Source organism: Thamnophis sirtalis, unplaced genomic scaffold (genome assembly GCF_051295495.1).
Source record: "Thamnophis sirtalis isolate CommonGarterSnake01/CBP01778 unplaced genomic scaffold, rThaSir2_p1.2 scaffold_4, whole genome shotgun sequence".
Classification (NCBI taxonomy): Eukaryota; Metazoa; Chordata; class Lepidosauria; order Squamata; family Natricidae; genus Thamnophis; species Thamnophis sirtalis.
In genome coordinates, this window is record NW_028261384.1 from 48,076,462 (window position 1) to 48,100,461 (window position 24,000).

The window sequence follows — 24,000 nt, forward strand, 5'->3', positions numbered from 1 at the left end:
GAGGCTTGTTCATCCTAATCCTCTTCCTGACCTATCTTCTGATTTGGAAGATGATTTCTCCCCTGCTGCATTCATTATCCAATCTGAGGAAGTCAGGAGATCTGGCCAGCAGTGGGGATAAATCTGATCATGGCAGGAGCATCACTCCTGATGAGGAGCACCTTTTCCAGGAGGACATTTCTCCCCCAACCCACTGCCGCCATTCTTACTCACCTGGCATGGCTGATATTATAGCTGAGGCTATCGAACGAGGCATAGCAGCAGGACTTAAACTCAGGTCTTCTAACCATTCTACTCCACGCAGGTCTGCTTCTTGTTCTGGTTCCAGATGCAGGGATAGTAAGCTCTCGGCTTCTTCATTGCATGAGTTACCTGGCATGTCCAGTAAGCAGTCGGTTTTTGGAGTGGAGGAACACCCGGCAAGAGATTCAGATATCTCGGAAGATGAGGGCCTTCCCCCCGACCCACCTACCCTTGTTGGTTTATTTAAATCTGCTATCTTTCGATCTCTCCTTTTTAAGGCCAAGAAGATCACGAGCATCCCTTCTCCCAAAGCACCTCAGGGAACGCAGGTGGACACCACTGACCCCCTCTTCATGCAGCTATGGTGGAAAAGGAGGTGATTCTGCCGCCCAGACTCTTCATAGATGTGGTGCAGAACCAATGGGCCCCACCAGGTACAGGTCCCCTCCCCAATACCTTGGACAAGTGCCTGTATAACGTGGGACCAGAACACACCAAGGCTCTAGAGGTACCTTCTATTGACTTCCCTATAATTGGCCTTTCTTCTCCTAATGCAGCCTCAGTAGCACCTGAGGAGGCTCTTCGCCCTGAGGACAAGAGGATAGAACAAACTCTGGTCAAGGGTCACCAGGTCTCGGCTTGGGCCGTTAGGGCGGGTACCTCTGCTTCTTTCTTTAGTCGCTCTGCTCTCTTATGGCTAAGACAACTTCAAGAAAGGCTTCCAGCCTGGGATTCTAGGGCTTGTAGGGACATTAACAAATTGAAGGTGGCCCTAGAATACACCACAGATGCCTCCTTGGATGCTGCCCGTTTTGTGTCCAAGGCCATTGTATCATCCATCTCCACCCACTGGCTCCTTTGCCTTAGGCAGTGGCAGGCGGAAGCCCGAGCCAAGTGGAGGCTTGCCTCCTCTCCCTATTCTTCCTCCCTTCTCTTTGGCCCTCCATTAGAACTTTTACTAGTGGAGTCCAAGGATAAGCGAAAGATCCTGCAACCGGCCACTAAAAAACAGGAAGGTCGGAATCAGTCCTTTTATCGTAGGCAGCCCTTTCATAGTCAGAATGGGGGTTCCTCCAGCTCCCATCCGCAACTTCAAGTTCCCACCAGGCAGGACCCCTTTTTTTCCAACAGATCAGGCAGAAACAACCAGAGATTCCAGCGCAGAAAGTCTTTTAGGGACAATACCAACCATCCCTATAAGAGGCAGAAGTGACTGCCTGGAGGATCTCCCGATAGGGGGATGTCTGTCAATCTTCGCAGATCGTTGGGATGACATCACCAACAAAGCGTGGGTCAGGTTCACGATCAGATTCGGCCTTCTCTTGGACTTGGGTTCCAGCCCTCCGAACCACTTTGTCACGTGACCAATCTCCAGGGATCCTCAAAAGAGGCTCCTAGTGGAACAGGCCGTCCATCATCTGCTTCACATTCGGGCCATTCAACCTGTGCCTCCAGGCCAGGTGGGACGGGGTTTTTACTCTCGTCTCTTTATCGTGCCAAAATCTTAGGAGGGCTGGAGAGCAATCCTCAATCTCAAATTTCTAAATTGATTCATCAGGTTCAGGAGATTCAAAATGCACTCTCTCCTGTCAATCCTAGAGAGTGTGCGCAGACACAATCTCATGTCAGTGGATCTCGTGGAGGCTTACCTCCACGTGCCCATTCACAAGCAACACAAACAGTTCCTCACTTTGTCCATGCGGGCCGTCACTTTCAGTATCGGGCCCTTCCCTTCGGGCTGTCATCAGCCCCAAGGGTTTTTACCAAACTCCTGTCAGTCATAGCAGCCCGCCAGCAAGCCAGACCCATTCGGATCTTTTGCTACCTGGATGACATTCTCCTGTTGTCCAGGTCTCACAACCAGGTTCTTTGGGATTTCCAGGAAACCTTACAGGTGCTTCAGGAGGTGGGATTCTCCATCAATCAGGAGAAGAGTCACTTTGTCCCCACCTCTTGTCTAGTGCACTTGGGAGACCTTATCGAGTCTTCTCAGGGGAGGGTCTTCCTGTCTTGGAAATGCCAGATCAGCTTCAGGGACTTGGCCATCAAGATATGGAGGAGACAGTGGGTCCCTCTTCTCCAGCTGTCTCAACTGCTGGTGAAGATGGTCTCTTGCTTCTCCATCGTTCCTTGGGCGCAGCTTCATAGCCACTGCCTTCAGTAGTTTCTCCTGCCATTCCAGAAAACCAACAGCAGCTGTTTCCTATTGAAGGTCTGGTTGACTCCAGAGGTAATCTGCTCTCTGGACTAGTGGATCTCCCCGGCCATTTCTCAGGGGTCCCTCTTCAAGGAACTTCCACATCTTGTTACAATGGACGCGAGCTTGATGGGTTGGGGCGCTCACCTGGAAGATCTAGTAGCTCAGGGTCTCTGGTCCGATTCCGACCTTGCCCAGGGCTATCCATCTGGTTCTCATTCATTTCCAATCCTCACTTTGCAACACACATGTGCTGATTCAGACAGACAACACGACGGCCAAGGTGCATGTCAACCACCAGGGGGAGAACAAGAGTGGCATTTCTTATGGAGTCTGCCTTTCGCCTAGGGATCTGGGCAGAAGCCAACCGTCTCTCTCTCCACGCCGAACACATCTTGGGCTCCGACAACACCAGAGCAGACTGGTTGAGCCGCACAACAATCGACCCTGCGGAGTTGAGCTTGAATTGGCGCATCTTCAAATAGCTGTCATCCAGGTATAGGACTACGCTGCTAGATCTCTTTGCAATGGCATCCAACAAGCAGTTGCCCAGGTACCTGTCTTGTTAACTACATCAGGCGTGGAAGGGACGACACTCTAAGATGCAGGTGGCCACATGGTCTCCTGTACTCCTTCCCTGCCTTCCCCCTGATACAGAGGGTGATTCAGAAAATGATAGAGGAGGAGGCCGAGCTCATCCTAATCGCCCCCCACTGGCCGCGCCGACCATGGTTCGCAGATCTGGTCAATCTCTCAGTGGGCCCAGTGTGGCATCTTCCCCTGATAACGTCCCTTCTTCATCAGGGATCCATTCACCATCCCAACCTGGCCTGGCTCCACCTAACCGCATGGAGGCTGAGCGGGCGGTCTTGAGGGCGGCTAACCTTTCTGAAACTGTAATTTGAACTATTCAGGCTTCTCGCCACCCAGCCACTAACAGAATCTATGATTCAATGTGGCAGGCTTTCATTACAGTGCCTTTCTAGAGATGCTACTCCTCTGGAGGCTTGGGTTCCCCTGGTTTTGGAGTTTTTGTAACGGGCTTGATAAAGGACTCTCACCGAACACCCTATGGTGGCAGGTGTTGGCTCTTTCTTTGGTGCTCTCAGTTCACTGGGATGTCTGCTGCTTCATTAAGGGCACGTCTAATCTCTGCCCTCCTGTCATACACTGTTTCCCCTCATGGGATCTCACCAAGGTCCTTGACTTTCCCACTGGACCACCCTTCGAGCCTCTCAGGTCTGCCTCATTGCATCACCTTACACTAAAAACAACCTTTCTGGTGACCATCATGTCTGCATGGCGGGGCTCAGAATTGGCAGCCCTTTCTATCTGATTTGACTTGTGTGTATTTCACTCAGACCATGTGGTCCTTCGCCATCTTTGTTCCAAAGGTAAATTTGGCCTTTCATCAATCAGTAGACCTCACTCTTCCAAATTTCTGCCCTAATCCTTCTCACAATCTTGAACGCAAATGGCACAGGTTAGACGTAAGATGTGCTCTTAAGATCTACATCGCCAAGACAGCCGTCTTCAGGCACACCGAAGGTCTCTTCATGTCTTTCCATCCCCCAAATAAGAGGCTAAAAGCTTCTCCGTTTTGGGTTGGGCGCTGGATCCAGTCTGCCATTTCAAGGGCTTACCTAGCACATCATCTCATGCCTCCATCCAACATCACAGCGTATCTCACGCATAGCACGGCTACGTCAGCAGTGTGGACAAGACAGTGCATGGTGGAAGAGATCTGCAAGGCGACCACCTGGACTACGCCTACTTCCTTTATCCGCCATTATAAGGTGGATAGGTACACGTCTGCGGATGTGGCATTCGGACAGTGGGTCCTTCAACAGGTTCTCCCCTCTTCAAGCTCCTAGCCCAGTCTCATTCCCACCCAGGGACAGGCCCAACTTTGGTATGTTCCATGCATGACCGCTGTCTCCACCAACTGTGGAGAATGAGGCGTTGGTTGTTACCTGATACGCCCCTTCTCTGGGCAGGTGGAGATGGTGGTCATCCTCACCCTTTTAGGCCCTTGCCTAGTTCAGAGAGGGTAATCTGGGAGCGAAACTGGAGCATTACGGGATTAAGAGCAATTGAATAGCACACAGCAGTCTACTTATCCCCTTCGTCAAGAAAAGTAGGAGGACACTCCTCAGAGGTGATGACATCAGTTTGGTAGGCTCAGTTCTATTGGTTACTGGCTGAGTTAACCCATGCTTACCGCTGTCTCCACCTGCCCAGAGAAGGGGAGTATCAGGTAAGAACCAATGCCCCATATTTTGCCTCCTGAAACCCCACTCCTTCACCAAAATGGCCGTGCATAGCTTTTAGGAGGCTTTCAAAGAGCTCCAGGGGGCTGGGAAGGGCAGAAATGAGCAAAGAACAGCTCATTTTTTGCTCAATTTTGCCCCCCCCCCCATTAGCCCTCATGAGCACTCTATAAGCCTCCCAAAAGCTATCCATGCCTCTTTTTTGGACAAAAACTGGGCCATTTTTTGGCCCACCGTGGCATTGGGTGGGGTTTTTTGCCCCCCCCCCCCCCCCGGAGCACTCTACAAGCCTCCTAAGAGCTGTCTATGCTCTTTTTTGGGGGGGAAAACCCAGACCCGTTCTCACAAAAAACGGGCTGTTTTGGGGAGGTTTGCAGAGTGCAAAAACTTTTTTTTTTTTTAAATTGCCTCTTCAAAACCTTGGTGCATATTACACTCTGGTGCAACTTATACTCCGAAAAATACGGTATCTATTCAGATCTTAAGAGTATTGCAACAGAATTTTGAATTGTGGGTGTTAATTGTATTGGCAATGACAAGAATTTGGATAAAACTGAATAATAATATTATACTTAGCACACTATGTAACAGATAAGACTAACATAATATTTGGCTATGAGAAGAAATACAAGACTATAATGACACTACTATAATACTATGCATGGTTACTATGGAAGAATCTTCATTGAATATAGTTGAACTGTGATAATATACAACACAATATTGTATAAGTTCTCTTGGATCTTCAGAATCAAAGCTTTTTGACTGTGCATTTCAATAGCAAATTATCCATTTCACAGAGAAAAACTGAGAAGGCAAACCACTAAGACTCAAAAAATAAATCACATAAGAGACAGGAAGAGATAGGACTGCAATTATCCAATCACATACCTGCTCTGGTGAAAATGCCCATTTTCACAGAAGTAAAACTACAGAATTTTCCTTTGAAAAATAAAAACAAGCAGGCAGAATATTACACATCTCCAATAAAAAAACTTGCTAAAACATTTCAAAATGTAGATTTATCCCCAAGATCCCTAAATGACTTCCAGACCAGATGTTGCTTTTCTGCAGTCTGAATTAGAGCTGCAGACTGAAAACTCAAATGCTTGTTTAAAAGTGGGGTTACACTCAATATAGATAATTCTAGTTAAAGCAAGATTAAGAATAGAGGCAAGATTAAGCAATATATATATATATGTAGATGTAGATGTAGATGTAGAATATATTCTTGATTACCGTATTTTTCAGAGTATAAGACGTACCCCCGCTCAAAACAAAGAGGGTGAAAATCTGGGTGCATCTTATACACTTAATACAGCATTTTTGGCCTCCCAAAATCTCTCAAAGATGGACGTGTGGAGGGTTTGGGAGGCCTGCAAAGTGCTCCTGGGAGCTAGGGAGGGGAAAAATGAGCAAAATGCTAATTTTTGCCGCCCTAGCCTGCAGGAGTGCTCTACAAGCCTCCCAAAGCCTATGCATGCCCTATTACTTTTTGCAAAAAAAATTTTTTGCAAAATATGGGCTGTTTTTTTGCTCATTTTTGCCCTCCCAACCCCCTAGGAGCACTTTGCAGGCCTCTCAAACTCTCTGCATACCTCACTTTTCACAAAAAATGAAGGTTTGGGAGGCCTGCAGAGTGCAAAAACTTTTTTTTTAATTTACCTCTTGAAAATCTTGATGCGTCTTATACTCCAAAAATAATTACCACAATTGGAACAGACAAAAAAATGGTTTAAAAAGCAATCAGTAAGTGAAACTTCATGATTTTACAATCTTATTTTAGCATTCCTTTGCTAAATGTAAGAATGGTAATTTTTCATAACTATACTACCTGAAAATGGTTGCTAAAAGAGGCAATCACTCTCCATGTACTACTTGTTGTATTATGCCTACATTGACCTCTACTTTCTCTTTAGAAACAGCTTTATCCCTTATTGAAAAGCCTAGGATTTTTTTATCTGTATCTTTTTTATTTAAGTGCATTTATTGGATGCTTCTGTGCATATTTTGGTTTGTGTATGCATTTGGAATGCTTGATTTGTTATGTGCCCAAGTGCCATTTGCTGCACATGGAGAAAAAGATACTCAGAAAGCCATATAAGAAAACAAACTCACACAACTTAGTCAGAATCTAGTGGAAAAATTAATCATAACTAAAATAGCAACTGAAATGCCTGCTCAGAGGGCACAGAAAGAATAAGTACCCATTTGAATACATTTGAGTAATGTGAAATTCTATGTGTATCTATTACTGCTGGGTCTGTGGATGTCTTATAAAAAGGCAAAGTCTGTCTGTCTGTCTGTCTATGTATCCATCCATCCATCCATCCATCCATCCATCCATCCATCCATCCATCCATCCATATCTATCTATCTATCTATCTATCTATCTATCTATCTATCTATCTATCTATCTATCTATCTATCTATCTATCTATCTATCTCCCTATGGCTAAATGCTGTTCTTGTATGAAGTTCTAGCAGAAAACAGCTTTATGTACAAATCTAAGAATGGCATTTCTATGAATGTCATTCATAGGATTTTAAAAATAGTAATGAATACATAATGTGACTCCAAATAACCATTTAAAATTTCAGTTGTGTAACAATAAAATTCAATTAATCCCTAGATTTTAGATAATATTTATGTTCCTGGAACATATACCAGAACCATTTTTGGTATGTATTTCCCCCTTTCTCTGCAGAGTTGCTAACAAATTTATTTTTAAAAAAAATCTTTGTATTAGTTTCTATCAAATTAAATAGCAATACTATTAGGTAAATAGCAGTGGTGCAATTAATTTTTTTTTTACAACTGGTTCTGTGGGCGTGGCTTGGGGGCATGGCACAGGAAGGATACTGCAAAATCTCCATTCCCTCTCCACTCCTCAAAATCTCCATTTCCACCCGACTCTGAGGCCAGCCAGAGGTGATATTTGCTGGTTCTCCAAACTGCTCAAAATTTCCACTAGCGGTTCTCCAGAACCTGCTGAATTTCACCCCTGGTAAATAGGGACTATAATATATGGGAAGAAAGAACAAACCAATCAAGCAGCCTTTGTTCTGTAAGTACTTTCACATATAGGCACAAGAAGCTTTGTATTATCTCCTCCTCTCCTCCCCTCCCCATACTTTGGGTAAAGTATATTATTCATAGTTTGCTTTAAAAAGGCAAAAATTCAGCAGGTTGGCTTTTCTTGGCATTTCTAGGGCATAGAAAGTTGAAAATAATCCCTCATGTAAGGTTCCAGTATGTTCCATATATAAAATGGCAGTCCTACCTTTGATATCACTGTTTGGCAGTATTCAGGGCTTCATCCCATCAAAATGTCTTGTTCATTGATGCCAGTATTTGCAGAGGAATTTGCAGTATTTTGCCTGGGCTACTTGTGCATAGTCTCCACATGCTGACTTGTTGAATGGTGATCTATAAATTCACTTTGAAAAGGGGTTAAAGGAGAAAATAAAAAGCATTTAAGGTACATTAATTTTCCCCCTCATTTGTCCCAGGGGATCCAATTAACGACTCGATCAAGAGCTCTTATGAGTTATAAGACACAGGCAATCATACTCTGTAAGTGTCTCTCTATATTAGAATGGCATTTATCACTCTTGGAACATGCCTTGTCCAGACATGGCTTGGAGATTCTTGATGTAGCATGATATAGAATAATCTGAATTTGGATTCCTTGTTGATTTTCCTAAGATTAAACACCACTGTATTATATTCAGTGCCATCTATAATCTTGCTTTGATTTCTTCTCTCAGATTTCTTTTGTCTTTCTACTTAAAGCATTTAAAAACAGAACAGTGATTTAAAGTATATAATTAATAAATTATATCTATAATTAAGATTGTATAACAGCATCAATTAATCTAATGAGCTTTCCTCCTAACTATGAATCGTACTTCTATAGCCAGTGGAATCATCTATAAGTCACTTTATTTTGGAAAATTGAAACAAATAAGGAAGAAAAGATTGCTGCAACCAGTAGAAATTAACTAAGATTGGGCAACATGATTCCTTTTAGATGATTTTGCCAATATCTGATGAATTGTCAGGTACTATGGAAATTGCAGTCTGGTACAGCTAATCATTTGATCACTTCTGTAATAAACAGAATACTACCAGATCATACTTACACGGTAGCATCACTGCAGATGTCTCCCAGTGACTTTGCAGAATGGTATCTGAAAAAGCTTTGTTTTCCAGATGACATTTGATTGCTGGATAGCTGTAGTGAAGGAAATGTAGGAAAACAGATAAGCCTTCCAACCTTTCATTGATGACTATTCTATATTTTGAATGACTACCACATAGAACTTTTTCTTCAATATCAAACTTTTTATTGGTTTATCAAAATATAAAATGCAAAGAGAAATTCAAAATAGTAATAGAGAACTAGGAGAAGTGGGGAAAAAAAGAAGAAAAGATGATGTAAACAGGGAAAAGGAAAGAAAAAGACACCAACTTCTTTAGCATAAGAGAAGATAACAGTATTACAATTGCAACCTTTTACTAACACACAGCAGTATATGCAATCATTTTTATAACAATAAACATATCTGACAAGCAAAAACAAAATCAAAGTTTCTTTTTTTTTTCATTGCAAGCACAAAATCTGGAAGCAATTTCAAAATAGAAAAAAGGTTAGATATATTCTCTTCTTTGGATAAAAGAATCAATTTGACCATCTCTTCTTCTCTTTGCTGTGGTGAATAATATGTGCTTCTGTTAATTCATTAATCTTTGTCACAATTCATATTAAGAGAATCCTTTATATTATTTTGATTTTTTTTAACCATAAAGGGAGAAAACACTTTTTCTAGTTTTGATATTTTACTAACTTTAAAAAATACTTAAGTATTATATATGAATGGGAAATTTTATTTGCATTTTAAACCCAGAACCCAAAACACAATACTACATTAGAGCTTTCATTCAATTATAGGTCCAATTAACTCTAATTAGCTCATCGGATTCAAATTTCTCCCTCAAATTTATCTTCATAAAATAGATCTTTTTCTTCTCATATTTCAAGTTTAATCAATAGTAGTTTACAAACTCATTGTATATACACAAAACTACTTAAAGCTCAATATACATATATCAAACTTATAAAAATCCATCCTAACTAATGAAGTCATTAAATTTAAATCAATCCCTCCAGCTTATCTTTATAGAATGAAATCTTCTCTGAATGCCTATCGAGTCCCTTAACTTCAAGAAATTGTCAGCGTTATTTATATCCATGAAAAAAATTTCCAAAGTTGTATTGTTAGACGCTGTAGATTAACCTCAAACAAATCCTCATAGAATAAAGTTTCCTTCTCTAAGATATCTTATATCTTTTTTTTCTTCAAAAGAATTCTTCGCCTCGTTAGTATCTATGAAGAAAATGTTTCAGGCTCCGGAGGATTAAAAACAGCCCTACGAGCAAACTGGAAGTGACAGAAGTGGCTCCTGAAGCTTCCAGAGGGCCACTCGTAAGGCGGGGCAGGCTGTTTTCACTCTCCCCAGGCTCCTATAAAGCCTCTGGAGCCTGGGGAGGGTGAAAAATGGCTTTTAAAAAGGCTGAATTTAGCTGGCCAGTGCGCACATGCGCGCTGGCCAGATGACAGGGCAACGCCTTGTGTGCCCTGACAAATGACTCCGCGTGCCACCAGTGGCACACGTGCCATAGGTTCACCATCCCGGTCATATAGTTTTATTCCCTGTTTTCCTAGGTCATATGGCAGAAAGCTAACTTTATGGGTCAGTGCTAAAAATAACATCTCACTGAGTGTTTTTGACTCTTGAACTGTTTTATTTTAGATCTCATTTTAACAAATTTATTTTTAAGTTCCATTTTTTGAAATAAAAGTGGATTTGTAGTTCTTATTTTTACAAAAAAGTGTAATAAATGAATGAAATAACCAGAAGCGAAGCAATAGAAGGGCCTTAATTAAGATATTCATTTAATTATGTTCTAAAGCCTTAAAGTTCTGATCAAAAATCTATTCAATTTGGGCTTGATCCAATTATCACTGTATAATGTCCAAGCCAAGAGGATGTAAAATATATTCTATTCCAATCAGAAAAACAGCTTATAGTATCTGGAGAGATATACGTCTACCTAATTATCTTACCCATATATGCTTTTGTATGTAGTTTTAAATTTAAGTATTCTTGCATATTTCAAATTCTCAGGAATGTCTAGGCAATTTGTAATAAAAATGTGAAATTTATAAAAAATTTAACTTTGACCAGTTCATATTCAGAAACTTTAATTCAAAAATTGCCTCTAAAAGGAGGTTGAAAAATAGTTCATTTCTTGTAAATTGAGACATTGCATATGGATTTTTAATCTGTAACACCATTTGCAAAAGTGAAATTATCACAAGACAATTATTTTTACATTGCATAATTTTTTAGAAATAATAAAAAGTGAGATTACATTAACTATAAATTAAGGAACAAAAATTAAAATATGTGTGTATGTTATGTCTTTAAAACCTGTTTTGTCTCTTGCCTTGACATTTTTAAATGTATCTAATTTTATCTCACTACAAAAAAAATGTATTTTTGTTTATTCATTAAATCCAGTACTAGTGAAAAAATATGAGATGTTAATCTTGGCACAATTACTTGGGTTTATATTCCATTGAACTTCCTTTGATTTATTTTTAAGTAAGGAGGTACATGATTGTATTATTATGAAATATAAAGCAAAGTTTGAATCATATTTAAGTTGAACAATGCCTATATTTTATGTACAGACTTGCTGTACATTTTTTATAAACACATATTTTTATGAACACTTGCTTTTCATAAAACTGAAAAATAATAAATTTTATCAATTTATTTCTCAAATTTATACATCTGCCCATCTCACGAAAAGTGACTGAGTGAGATACAATAGTTATGTCCTAATATTCACATTAATTTGAGGTATAAAATCATGTCAGATTATTTTCTGATATGGATTGGATAAAAATTTCAATATCATAATGTTATGTGTTGTGACTCAGCAGAAGCTTGCTGTGAGTTGCGTCGGGATGCAGGAATAATGAGCAGCTGTTGCTCGTTAGGGTCGTCTTCTGCAGATAAAAGACGGATGGTGCCATGCCTTCATGGCAGAAGTCAACATTCGTGGTTCGTCGTTCGTCGTATGTGGTTCATCGTTTCGAGATTCAAAGAGGCACTTGGATAAGTGATTTGCTTTCTGTAAACCTGGTTTGCTGTAAGAGCTTTTTGTTTTTGCTTTTGCTGTGTAACTTTTTGCCAGATACTTTATCTACGTTTATTTTTTGGCTCGCAGTCAGCTTGAGCCAGGACTGATAAAGACATTTCCTTTGAAGTTCTGTCTGACTGTCATTTGTGAACGAGCGAAGAGGGGGGTCAGAACAGTTATACATAATATTTTATTTACTTCATGTTGTATATCCAAACTCTTTTTAAAGGACATAATTTCCTTAATAAAAAAGTAGTACTTTCCAGTTGCAGTGGAGTGGCAAAATTATCTTGTCTTGACAAGCCATATGTTCTTCTGTGAGAGTATAAACCAGCTATGTCACTTTATACAAACTATGCACAATTATTTGTAATGTAAATTTTAGTAAGCTTGGGCCTCCCTAAGGGCCACTGCACTCATCTAATGAGAAACAATTTGTTGAAACCAGACAGAGAGACGGAGGCCTGCCTTCAGCAAGCTGGAACACCCAGGCCTTTCCTTTCAGATCCATATAATATACACGTTTCATCCTTTGTTTCCCATTCAAGAGTCTGGAAAAACTGGGTCAGTTAATCCAAGTAGAAAACATTTTATTGAATTAACTCTATGATGAACTGCTGTTATTTTGCCTTATTGGAGGAACTCCTTAATGTACTGTAATTCTTGACATAGAAGTTATACAGCATCTCTAGCAATTATTTTGATTTGAAAGCATCAGAGCCATACTTTGTTCTTTACAGAGAACAGTGTTTTTGAGGAACAAATGTTCTCTGTTTCCCTGCCTTTTGCTAATTCTTCTATCATTAGACAGACCTGCATGGTACAAAATCATTTACTGAATACAGCATCTTTGGCTTCCCATTTAGTAGGTGTTATACAAGGTATCTGTAGGAGGAAATTAAAAAAAACACAAAGTGTTGGCTTTGACTGTGTGATTACAAGACCAACCCTCTTTTTCCACACATTGTTTATATCTGCGTGTATGAGATGCACATAGAAAGTGGAGGAACATCAGTGGATGCACATCCATGGATGCCATCCTGACTGTAGAATGTTGTAAAGTGATGAATGGCATGAGATTACAACTTGGTGTATGTGTTTTTCCTATATAGAAAAATATTTTTTAAATGATGCAATAATTATTGGTTTGACTTATTCTTTAAGAATCAGTTCAATCATAATAATATGATAACATAAATATTAATGTAGTTACTTGTCAAGCACATCTAAATTATTTTAAAGTAACCAAAATACCTTTACAATCTTCAAGGCATGTCACAACATTTGAGCCTTCCAATTGTTTGGAAATTGAAAGTTGAAAAATTTGACACATCCTACCAGTATTTATTTGCATTAACAGTTTACTGTGTTCAGATATAGATGGAATTCAAAAAGAATGCATAACACTACACTAGATTTAATTTATTAAATTACGTAAGATATTTTATGTTCCTTTATGTAGTCAATACAGGATTTTACAAAATAACTTGTTTTAAAAAGTTCATAAGGAAAGGAACCTGGGTGACAACACTAGGCTACTTGAGACTGACAAATATTTGCTGGCAATATGGACAAAATTGGGTTCAAATACACTGCATTTAAAATTCTTTAAATTGCTGATAATAGAATTGTGCAAAGCATTCTGCATTTTTAAAAAGATTATTGCCAACTAGTCTAGCAATCTGAAATCTACTTCCTTGTTATTAACCATTTTTTATTATGTTTTATTACTTTTGAAGAATGACTTTTGGAAAAAATTGGTAGATTTTACCTGAAGCTTAAAACAGAGAAATATAGAAAAGATGTTAAGTTTTTGAGCTTAAAGCAATAAGAATTATAAAATCTCAACGATAATTTAAAACATGTGACTATATGTGCTATATAATAACCAATGAATTGCAAACTATACAGAAAACATAGTGGCTATTTCAATGCCATTTAAAATAAAATGGGATATAAAGCAAGGGCTTCCATTTTTAAGTCTTATATTGTGTGCTTATTTGAATTTTTATTTTATTGGTAAAATATAACAACTATATCAACAAAATACCTAAATGATTAGACAGTAAAAATCCTACATACATTATAGTAATTAAAATAAATTAGACATACAGGAAGAAAAAGAAAGTTAATATTAAGTGGGGAAATGATCCATGTATTATCAATATGAAATTAATGCTAATCACTACAGATTAGTGGCTGTGGTGCTGTAGAAATAAATAATTAAAATACAGCAATATGAAAAACAAACAAGCCTTGTTTGGTTTTATGGTTAAATCATTAGAAACCAAGAAAGAGTCCTAGTCCTGCCTTAAGCATGAAAACTGGCTGGGTTATTTTAGACCAATAACTTTGTCTCAGTCCAACTCATTTTAAAGGAGGAGGAAGATGAAATAATATTAGGTATGTTCACTGCTATGAGTTATTTATTAAAATAATAAAAGCAGAATAAAAAATATTTTAAAAACAAAGTAAATACGTAAATAGATTTTTTCCATGATGATCGATCCCTAATCTTTCAGGTCCCAACCTGCACTCATTGCCATTGCCATCTATTTGCTGCAGGTGATTATTCTGTTCTTCCCCTTTTTTCACTTTTAGAATCTTTTCCATAGAGTTGGGTCTTTACATTAATAATTTGAGTCTGGCTATTTGTGCATCAAATGAGAAGAGGGTTGATTTGTTTGATGATCCATTTATTTTTATTTTAGTTCTTCTACTGTATAAATGGCAATTTCTTCAATTATTTTTAAAACAATATTAAAGTATTATAAATATTTTACTCCAAAACAGATAGTATTGTTAAATGCTATTCATAGATGGTGTTTTAATGATCTTTGGAGCTGTGTATTTTACACCATCAATATTTTCCTTTTTTTTAAAACCAAAAATATCTCCGAAAAACCTAATTTCTCTACATTATGAACTTTTTCATACAACATTAATGCAATATGTATATTTTCTTAAATGATTAATTTCTAAGGTTATAGGTCATATATAAACTATTTATTTTTGTAATAATCTGTCTAAAGGAATTATTGTTACAAATTCCAAGGCCCCATCCCTAAAGGTCACTTGTTTCAAGAAATTAGTTCTCAAGAACATTTATACATCTGGAATAAGATGACACAATTTAAATATCATCTTTTAGTGATCTCTGTCTGAAGGTTTAAAATTGATACTCAGATATTTCAAAATTACAATAGAAATCTTTGTTTTTCTATTAAGTTGATAATTCTTTAAGAGGAAAATAATGTTTTTTTCCAGGCTAGTAAAGAGTTGTTACGTGTTGCAATATGTGTTGATATTGCAGTTAAAAATTATTCCAAATAACAAATTATACCTCTATGTAGATTTCTGGACCCAGAATAGGAAAATAAAAATTAATTTTATGAAACTTATTTTTTACATTATGTTAGCCCAGTTGTCTTATAAAATTTACTAAAGAACAATTACCAATTTCTTTTAAGATTATAAAAATTATAAGCAAAAATGATGGTTGGCCAAAAGTGAACAGAAAACGATTAAGGCCCATAAAGGCATAAATGTACATTACTGTAAAAAAATCGGACTTATGTTGAATCCTTTGGATAATTGAGTTAAGACACTATTTAAATTTCCCATTATATCATACCTTTTTACAGTACTAGGAAAAATTAAAATAGTGGCTGCTCAGTGCTGGACAACATTCCCTGACCTTTCTTTGCCAATATTTCTTGGTAAAGGAACAGGCTGATTAAAAGTATTCTCAGAAATTGGCTTGAAGTTTTTTTTTTAACTTTGGGTAATGCTGTCTGAAAGCAGATGCAAAACAATACACTTATTTTAATGGTCACTGAAGAGCAGTGCAGAAAATATATAAATCATTATTGCTTTATTTAATCTTTTATATACTTTTTTAATTGCAGAAAACGTGACCAGATTTTGATCAGAAGTTCAGAGAATCTAATACCTCAGCTATTAAAAAACAAAACACTCTTCTATGCATTCACATAGTCTTTAAAATTGAACAATTGAGGATTACATTGTTGAGAGAGATTCAAACTATGACATGTTTTCTTACAATTAAGGTAAAAATCTCAGAAATAGAGCAAGATTATATACATTTGGATGCAAAAATAAAGTCCATATATCTAAGCCTTTAGGCAGGTTTATCATCATATTTCAGAATCCACATTTTATTTTTAATAATTAGATTCACCTCCTAGAAAAAGCACTATAATAAAGAAGACCTTCCCAATGCACGCAGTGCTGCAAAAGTATCCCGGATACAGCTTAGCTACCCAAATTTTGTGTATCTGAATATGAAACTCTTTATTTAAGAATAAAAATGATGTTTAATATTACTTATCTTTTCAAACATATAAAAAATATGTAGTCTGTGAAAGAGATGAAACTGCTTATGTTCCTTTTCCGTTCCCTGAGGATGGAATCAATCACTGTAGTAGAAAAGGCTGGCATTTAGAGAAGGAAACTCTTAAAGAAAATATCATACTTAAAAAACTAGATTTAAGTGCACTGGTTCCTGATTGATTTTTATTGCCCACAGATGCATACAGTGATTGATTATAAGACTTACAGATGTTTAGCACCTTTTTTTGTTTCTCTGATAATAAGAATAATCTAATTTTTGATATCATTCAATGTACAGTATCAAAGGTTACAATAGATCATATTTATAGTGATAGCAACAATTATGTAATGTATATTGAAGCAGGCATAGTTCAAACTCTCACACTGTTGTTGGATTAATCTAGAAATGATTATTCCAGTAATAATCCGAACTGCCAAATGCAGTACAATGTGTAATTGGTCTTAAAATATTGTGAAACTTTTAGGATACCTTTTAAACCAAATAGTGTATTCCCAGAGAATGGTTGAGATCCTAAAGGAAAGTGATTAATTTATCAGCATTTGGTACTTGCAAGAAATAGTTATATTTTATTTTACTTTGATTTGCTGTGTACATTTCTTTCCATTAGCCATAAAATGAACAGTAGGGAAATAGTCTTAATATTTTGTTTTATTTTCTATTGATTGATACTATATCAATTATATATAAATTTGAATGTATTCATTAGAAAGTCATTTAAAATTGCTGAATGTATAAAAATTACAGATAGTCCTCAGCTTAAAATCATAATTGAACCTTGAGTCATGTTTGTAAGTTATATCAGTTCATTGTTTGCAATGGGCATTTTTTTATTGAAATCAGAAGGAAATGCCATTTCAACCAAAAACTTAAATTGTAGTCCCCTGACCACATGGCACTTTACAGCCATTGCCAAGTGCCCAGAATGTGATCGTAGGTGGGGAAAGGTATGGGGATTTGGATTTCAGGTCCTGAATACCTTTTTTTATGTCCAATATAACTTTGAATGATCACTAAGCAACCAATCATAAATCAAGGACTACTTGTACTTTTTGAAAGTCTAATTATTTATATGAAATAATAAAAATGTTTACTTTTTAAAAATACTACATACCCTTTTTATTTTCCTAGTAGCCAGAAAAGGCAACCTGGTAAGTAATTATGATGACACTATGTTAGCCATTTTTTAAAGTTTTTAATTTTATTTTACATATACATATCAATGCGGGAACAGTGTAGCACCTGGGTGTCATACATTATAATATAAATAAAACTAGTAAAATTGGTCATAATTATTACATTCAACCAATGTATATATTTCTAATAATAATACACATTTATATTAAATTATAGTCTATTGTTATTTAATTATTCCATGTTTTAATATATTGCTCTAATGCCACTCACCATATTATTTAATCATACTACATAATACTGCTATTCAATTTCTAAACTTCCCTCTTGTTATTGCTTTTATTTTATTATGTAAAAATTTGTAAACTAATATTTCCCTTTCTCTTATTTCTATCTCTATGCTAACTTTTTATCATGTCACCCTTTTATTAAAAGACATTTTCTTTCTATCCTACCTAACTGCTAATCATGCCACCATTCTAAAAAGAAGGGAAAGAAAGTGGAGAAGAAAAGCAAATCAGTACAACAACAACAAAAAAATTCTTTCCTTTCTATCCATCATCTGTCTGCTTCAATTCTTTGGTTGCTATGCTTGTTTTTAACTTGCCTCCCATATTCCTTTCTTGGATTTTTATCTCTGCCTGCATCTAGTTCTTGGCTATTCAGTCTAAGTATTTCTCCCATCTCTACCCTCTTCCACTTCCAAAATATCTGCCACTATCTCCCTTTCAAAAGTATCTCCCTGTATCTCCAATTTTCTTTTCAACTGTCTTAAAATATTTTCCCCCTGATTTAATTCATCAATCGTTGTTATTTTTATTATTATATCCTTGTTGTCATCTTTTATTTGCTGGTTCTTCGGTTCAGTCTTTTCCTCCATTTCTTCTAAGCTCCTCCCTTTTCTAGGCATCTTGATCTTTATTCATCATCCCTTGTATAGTATTTTCCTTTCCCCCACCCCCATAATCTCCTTAGATCTTTTCTCTGTGATGTCCTTTGTGCATTGGAAAATCAATGTCATTTCCTTCCAAGTTCCACTCATTTCTTCCTTTTGAAACATCTTATTTTGTTTTAAAAAGTCCTACTTTTGTCCAGTAGTCCAAGAACCATTTATTCAAATCTAAAGTTGCCCTTCAAGAAGTACACTCATCACAGTTCTTTGTATCCCAAAGGTAATCAATTAGTTGCGTTTCAGAAGTCCCAGAAGTTATCAAAAGCTTCTTTACATCCTCTTTACAGCATCAAACTTTAGGGGTCATTTTAATTAAATAGCTTCCTTTTTCTCATATTTTAATTTCCAGTAGTCATGGGGTAGTTAGATATAATCCAATAAATATTTTCACACTCCTTCATATAAGTATTCCCAGACATGTATGTTCATTCTGTCAGCAAGTGACGCTCTCAACTTAAACTTCAGTGTTGTCACTAATCAATCTAATTTTAGTTTTTCAATTGTAATTTTAATTGTAATTCAATTGTAAAAGCAGGCTAAATTTTTTTATATAGATAATTCCAGCATTTTAAAATGACTTCCCATTACCATGTCTTCTCAGTTTAAGAGTCCACTTTTCTGTATTTTTAAAGATTTATTGTTTTTCCCTCTTTGCATCTTTTCCTTCCAGTCTGGTATTTTTCTCAAAATGCTTAATTGCCACTTTAGTAAAAAGTTCTGAGCAAAGAGTTCTAAATTATTCTTTGGGTTAGGTTTTAAGTGAAAAAGAATCCTCTTCCCCAGTTCCAGTCATTGTTCAAGTTCGCTCCAGCACCAGTCTTAATTGTTCCTCAGTTGTCAAAGCTTTGTGGCAGCCATCTTTAGACTGCCTCTTCTCTTTATCATGACTGAGAGGGAAAAAAGAATCCCGGGTCAGACAGAAAAGCTGAGACTCTCCGCAACCTCACAGTGTGTCCCTCTTTGCTTCACTGCCCCTACAGGGCAGCTTTGGTTCCTGTCGGACCCCACCGATGGAGACAACTTGGTATGGGAGCGTGGAGACCTGCTTCACATGTCTGATCCTGCTATGACGTCAACTGGAAGTCATCTATGTTAACTATTTTGTTAAGGGGTAGCATTTCTCAGCAGTTAAGATGGCCAATTACCCAAACATTTTCTCAAGTGTCTAAATATAGCCGTCAGTGCCAAAAGATTAATAATCTGTATTATATTGCAGCGACCTTGTAGTTCAGAACATGTAACATGACTTACAATGGTATATACATACATACACAAACAGTTTTGTGTAATACTTAAATTAAAATATTTCATGAATAAGTGCCAGAGTTCCTCTTTTAATATATTAACATTACAATTGATAATTAATAAGTATATATAAAAGGATGGCATATAGCAACACCTGAGTCTGAATGTTTAAACCTATTATAATTTACAATTTTTCATTGTGGAAGGAAGGTTTTTTTAATCAACATTCCTCCACGCATATTATCTACAATGCTAGAATACATAGATATTATGGCATTATTTAGATTCTATGATCTTATAAATGTGCAAAGACAGAAGTTTCAGAAGATTCATTATGTGTCTATTTCCACATAGTTAGAATCACTTTATACCCTACTTTATAGTATATCTATTTTTTTACTTGTTTACTTAATTTTCTGGTCTGTAAGATCTTAACTATTAAATTTGCACCTAATTAATTATATTACTAAATATGTCCAATGCCTGTACAAGTTCTTTACCATTTAGCAAAGTGCATCACCTTCTTTTTTTCAGCTATGCAGCATATTAAACAGTGTAATCCTAATTAAGTCTGCCTAAAATGGAACAGCAGTTTTCATTAAATTGGAGCATATATATTTAATATTACATGTCTTGATGAAAGCAAGGATTGTATATGGATTGTATATTCCAACACTGGAAAAAACGAGGAACCACCCATTGAAGAAGATGTAATTAAAAAAAAAACTAGATTGGGCAGAAATGGATAGGTTGACATTATAGATAAAGAAGATACAAAATATTTTCAAACATGGGACTTATCAATGATTGGACAATAGAAGTAGAAATTGGAAAATACTATTATGTATTTCTTACATTTAATATATTATTATATTATATATTATTATATAAGCAGATTGAGCCAGACAATGCACTGTTTATAAAGCACTTATGTATATTAAAGTACAATATATAACAAATGGTTTAAAAAAAAGACGCAAAGCTGTCTCACTTTCTGTCTGGATCTAACCTGCAGATGATTTTGCAGCCAACATCTAGCATGCTTAGATTTTTGTAGCTTGTCACATGCAGGATACAAAATTCCCTGTTGAATACTAAATGGAGAGAGAGGAGGAACTATCCATCTGCAAGGAAGATTGTCCCTTGTCTCAAAGAAACCCAGAGTTCCTGCAGATATAAGCAAACTAAAACTCCCATCCGGCCCAACTGGCCTTTGCACAGCTCTGATTCTGTTCTCTGTTAGGAACCAACTCTATTAATCTGTAAATTCTGATTACTCTGCTTATGAAAAGAATATTAACATAAGTGTTCAGCTGCCTGTATCTTCCTATAATAATGGTAAACCCAAAATGCTTTTGAGTTTGTAAACTAAATACTCTTAGAAGTATTGGTGCTGTGTTCTGGATCTGTGACTTGTAGCTGTTTTGATTTTAATTATATATAAAGAATGGAGCATGCCATTACATTTTTCTTCAGTATCCGCCATCTCAAAATGCTGGGTTGCCAGCAGTGTGCCTAATGAAAACAGTATATTCTTATTTGAAAGCAATCACAGTTTTTAGCCCAGACAAGCTTGTCTTGTCAGTGTCTGCCTAAGAGTGCCGAGTAATAGCATTGACCTAACAGTGTGCGGAGAGAAGGAAAATTTGTATTAAATTTATGCACATTGAAGGTCTTATAAAGCATGAACCTAACTATATGCCTTAAATGTTCTTTCCAGTCACAATGAACTTCATTAAAGACTAATTAGTTACAAATTTTACCTGCAAAAACATATGGAGTATTTTTTGGAAGAACTTTCAACATTCCCAATAGTTCTAGTGAAATCTACAAAAACTTCTTCCCTCTCCTTTTCTTAATGACTATAGATTTGGACCTTCCACTATACAGCCCCTGCTGCCTTAACTCCCTTTTCCCAGATTCTTCCTCTGACTGATGATCAAGCACTCCTTTTGTGAGACAGCTATTGGCCATACAAGGTTTTATGTGATGCACTGCTGGGGCTTCCTGAATCCTATTTGTCTGTGGTAAAATTCAAATTTTTTTACTACTGGTTCTGTGGATGTGACTTGGTGGGCATGGCAGGGGAAGGATACTCTAAAATCTCCATTCCCACCCCATTCTGGGGCCAGCCAGAGATGGTATTTGCCAATTTTCCGAACTACTCAAAATTTCTGTTACTTGCTCTCCAGAACCTGTCAGAACCTGCTGAATTTCACCCCTGCTACGAGTGGTTAGCTGATGATCCTCCTCAAAACATGCTACTTTAGTCCTCCCCCAAAACCTAAGACTTCAATTCCTGCCACCTGCCTATCTCCTCCTCTATTTCTGTCTTTTTGACTGCCCTATACCTTGTCTTCTGGGATGGCAAGCAGTCCCAGAATCATGTGACTCTCAGACTGCTTGCCACTCTGCAGCTCAGGAGCTTTTTGGCACACTGCAACTCTGGGCTGCAAACTCTGGAGCTGTAACTCAAGTGTGAAGTCATAGCATCCCTGGAAGCTCCAGTTATCCCAACGGCGCGTGCAAAGCCTCAGCATCCCAGGAAGCCCCGCAGCGCATCACATAGCTGCAGCACCTTTAGCCATCTTAGAAGTGTTGCATAAAACCACATCCATTCTGGGAAGTCTCAGCCTCCCTAGCCCAGCTGCAGCTCTCGCCACCCTGGAATCTGAGGCTGTTGTTTCCCTGCACTCTGCTGACCTTTGATATCTCTAGTTCCCTGCACTCTGCTGACCTTTGATATCTCTAGGGACGTGCAGACAGGGGAGGGAGAACCTCACCACCCGCCCGAGTGTTGATTGCTGAACGAAAGTTGTGTTTTATTATTTTTCTTTGTTCACATTTTGTTTTGTTTTTTGATACTGCACCCCCCTCCCTCGTGATTGTAAGCCGCCCTGAGTCCCCTCAGGGAAAAGGGCAGCCTATAAATTTTAATAAATGACAAATGACAAATGACAAAAGAAAAAAAATGTAAAAGGAAAAAGCTGAGGTCAGTCTGAGCTAGTTGCTGCCAGAGTCACCATGGATGATTCTGCTTAGTGCTTAACTGTTTAAAAAAGCCTCTTAAAAAGTACCCTCTACAGGAGGAGGCAGGAGAACGATGTGCCTCATGTAGTCTGACTTTAGGCATTTCATGATTACTCGAGCAGAGTTAAGCAAGGGTTAAAAGCCTAAAAATTCCTGACGTAAGTGAGGCACGTCGTTCGCCTGCCTCCTCCTGTAGAGGGTGCTTTTTTAGAGGCTTTTTTAAACAGTTAAGCAGAGTCACCCACGGTGACTCTGGCAGCAACTAGCTCAGCCTGACCTCAGCTTTTTCCTTTTACATTTTTTTTTCTTTTCATGATGACAGGCAAGAGCAGAGTTGAAATCCTCTCTGAAATGGCTGGAAAAGCTACGTGTGGGTCGGAGGGAGGGGAGGAATTCAAACTTCATCCTCAAGTCTAGATCCCTCCCCAAGTGTAGTTTGATTGTAGGCAGACCACGTTGCCTTTTCAAACACACACACACACACACACACACACAGAGAGAGAGAGAGAGAGAGAGAGAGGGAGAGATGGATAAAACTATATAAGCCCAGCTTCACTGATTACAAGTTTGAAAAGGCAATGTGGCTCCGCCTGCAATCAAAGGCTCGGATCGGCTCCAATCCAACTTCTGTGTTTGTGTTTGTTTGAGAGAGAGAGAGTGAGGGAGGGAAGTGGGTAGGAGAGATAGTCCAATCCAACTTCTCTGTGTGCGTGTGTCTGTTTGAGAGAGGTGAGGGAGGGGGAGAGAGAGGAAGGAGGGGAGGGAGAAGAAAAAGAATGAAGGAAACTTTTTTGCAAAGGAGAAAAACAAATGCTGTCGCTTTAAATCAGAACTGAGCATGTCTGGCTGTGGAATTCTGGGAGTTGAAGTCCACAAGCCTATAAAAATTTGAAACCCGCCACTGTGTCAGTGCCTCACCAGCCATAAACCTCACCACACGTCATTGCTAGTTCCCATTGTCATGAGAAAGCGCCTGCCCTGGCCCTTCATAAGGGGAATGCCATCTTCCCCAAGTCTTTCAAGGAAACCACTCTGTGTGATCTTGTGAAAAAAATCTTGTATGGCCAGTAACTATCTCACAAAAGGCATGCTTAATCAGTAGCCAGAAGAATTTGGGAAAAGGGAGTTAGGGCAGCAGGGACTATATAGTGGAAGGTGCCAAAAAGGCAACAATGGGGAAAAATAAGCAGGTGGGAGAGTTGATATACCCTTGCAGTTGGGAATGCAAGCAGGGTATCAAGTGCCTGGTTTTGATCATGAGAGCTTAGCGGCATTCCAGTGGCAGCAATTTTGGGCACCAGTCATATGTATTTTTGTTCAGCTCTAACTTCAAACATGGT

General features: G+C 37.8%; 1 protein-coding gene across 3 annotated transcripts in view; it reads left to right on the plus strand.

The window, feature by feature from the left end:
* The window catches only part of RARB (retinoic acid receptor beta), a 278,793-nt gene that overhangs the window by 231,994 nt on the left and 22,799 nt on the right, over window positions 1-24,000 (plus strand). The gene's annotated exons all lie outside the window — the stretch shown is intronic.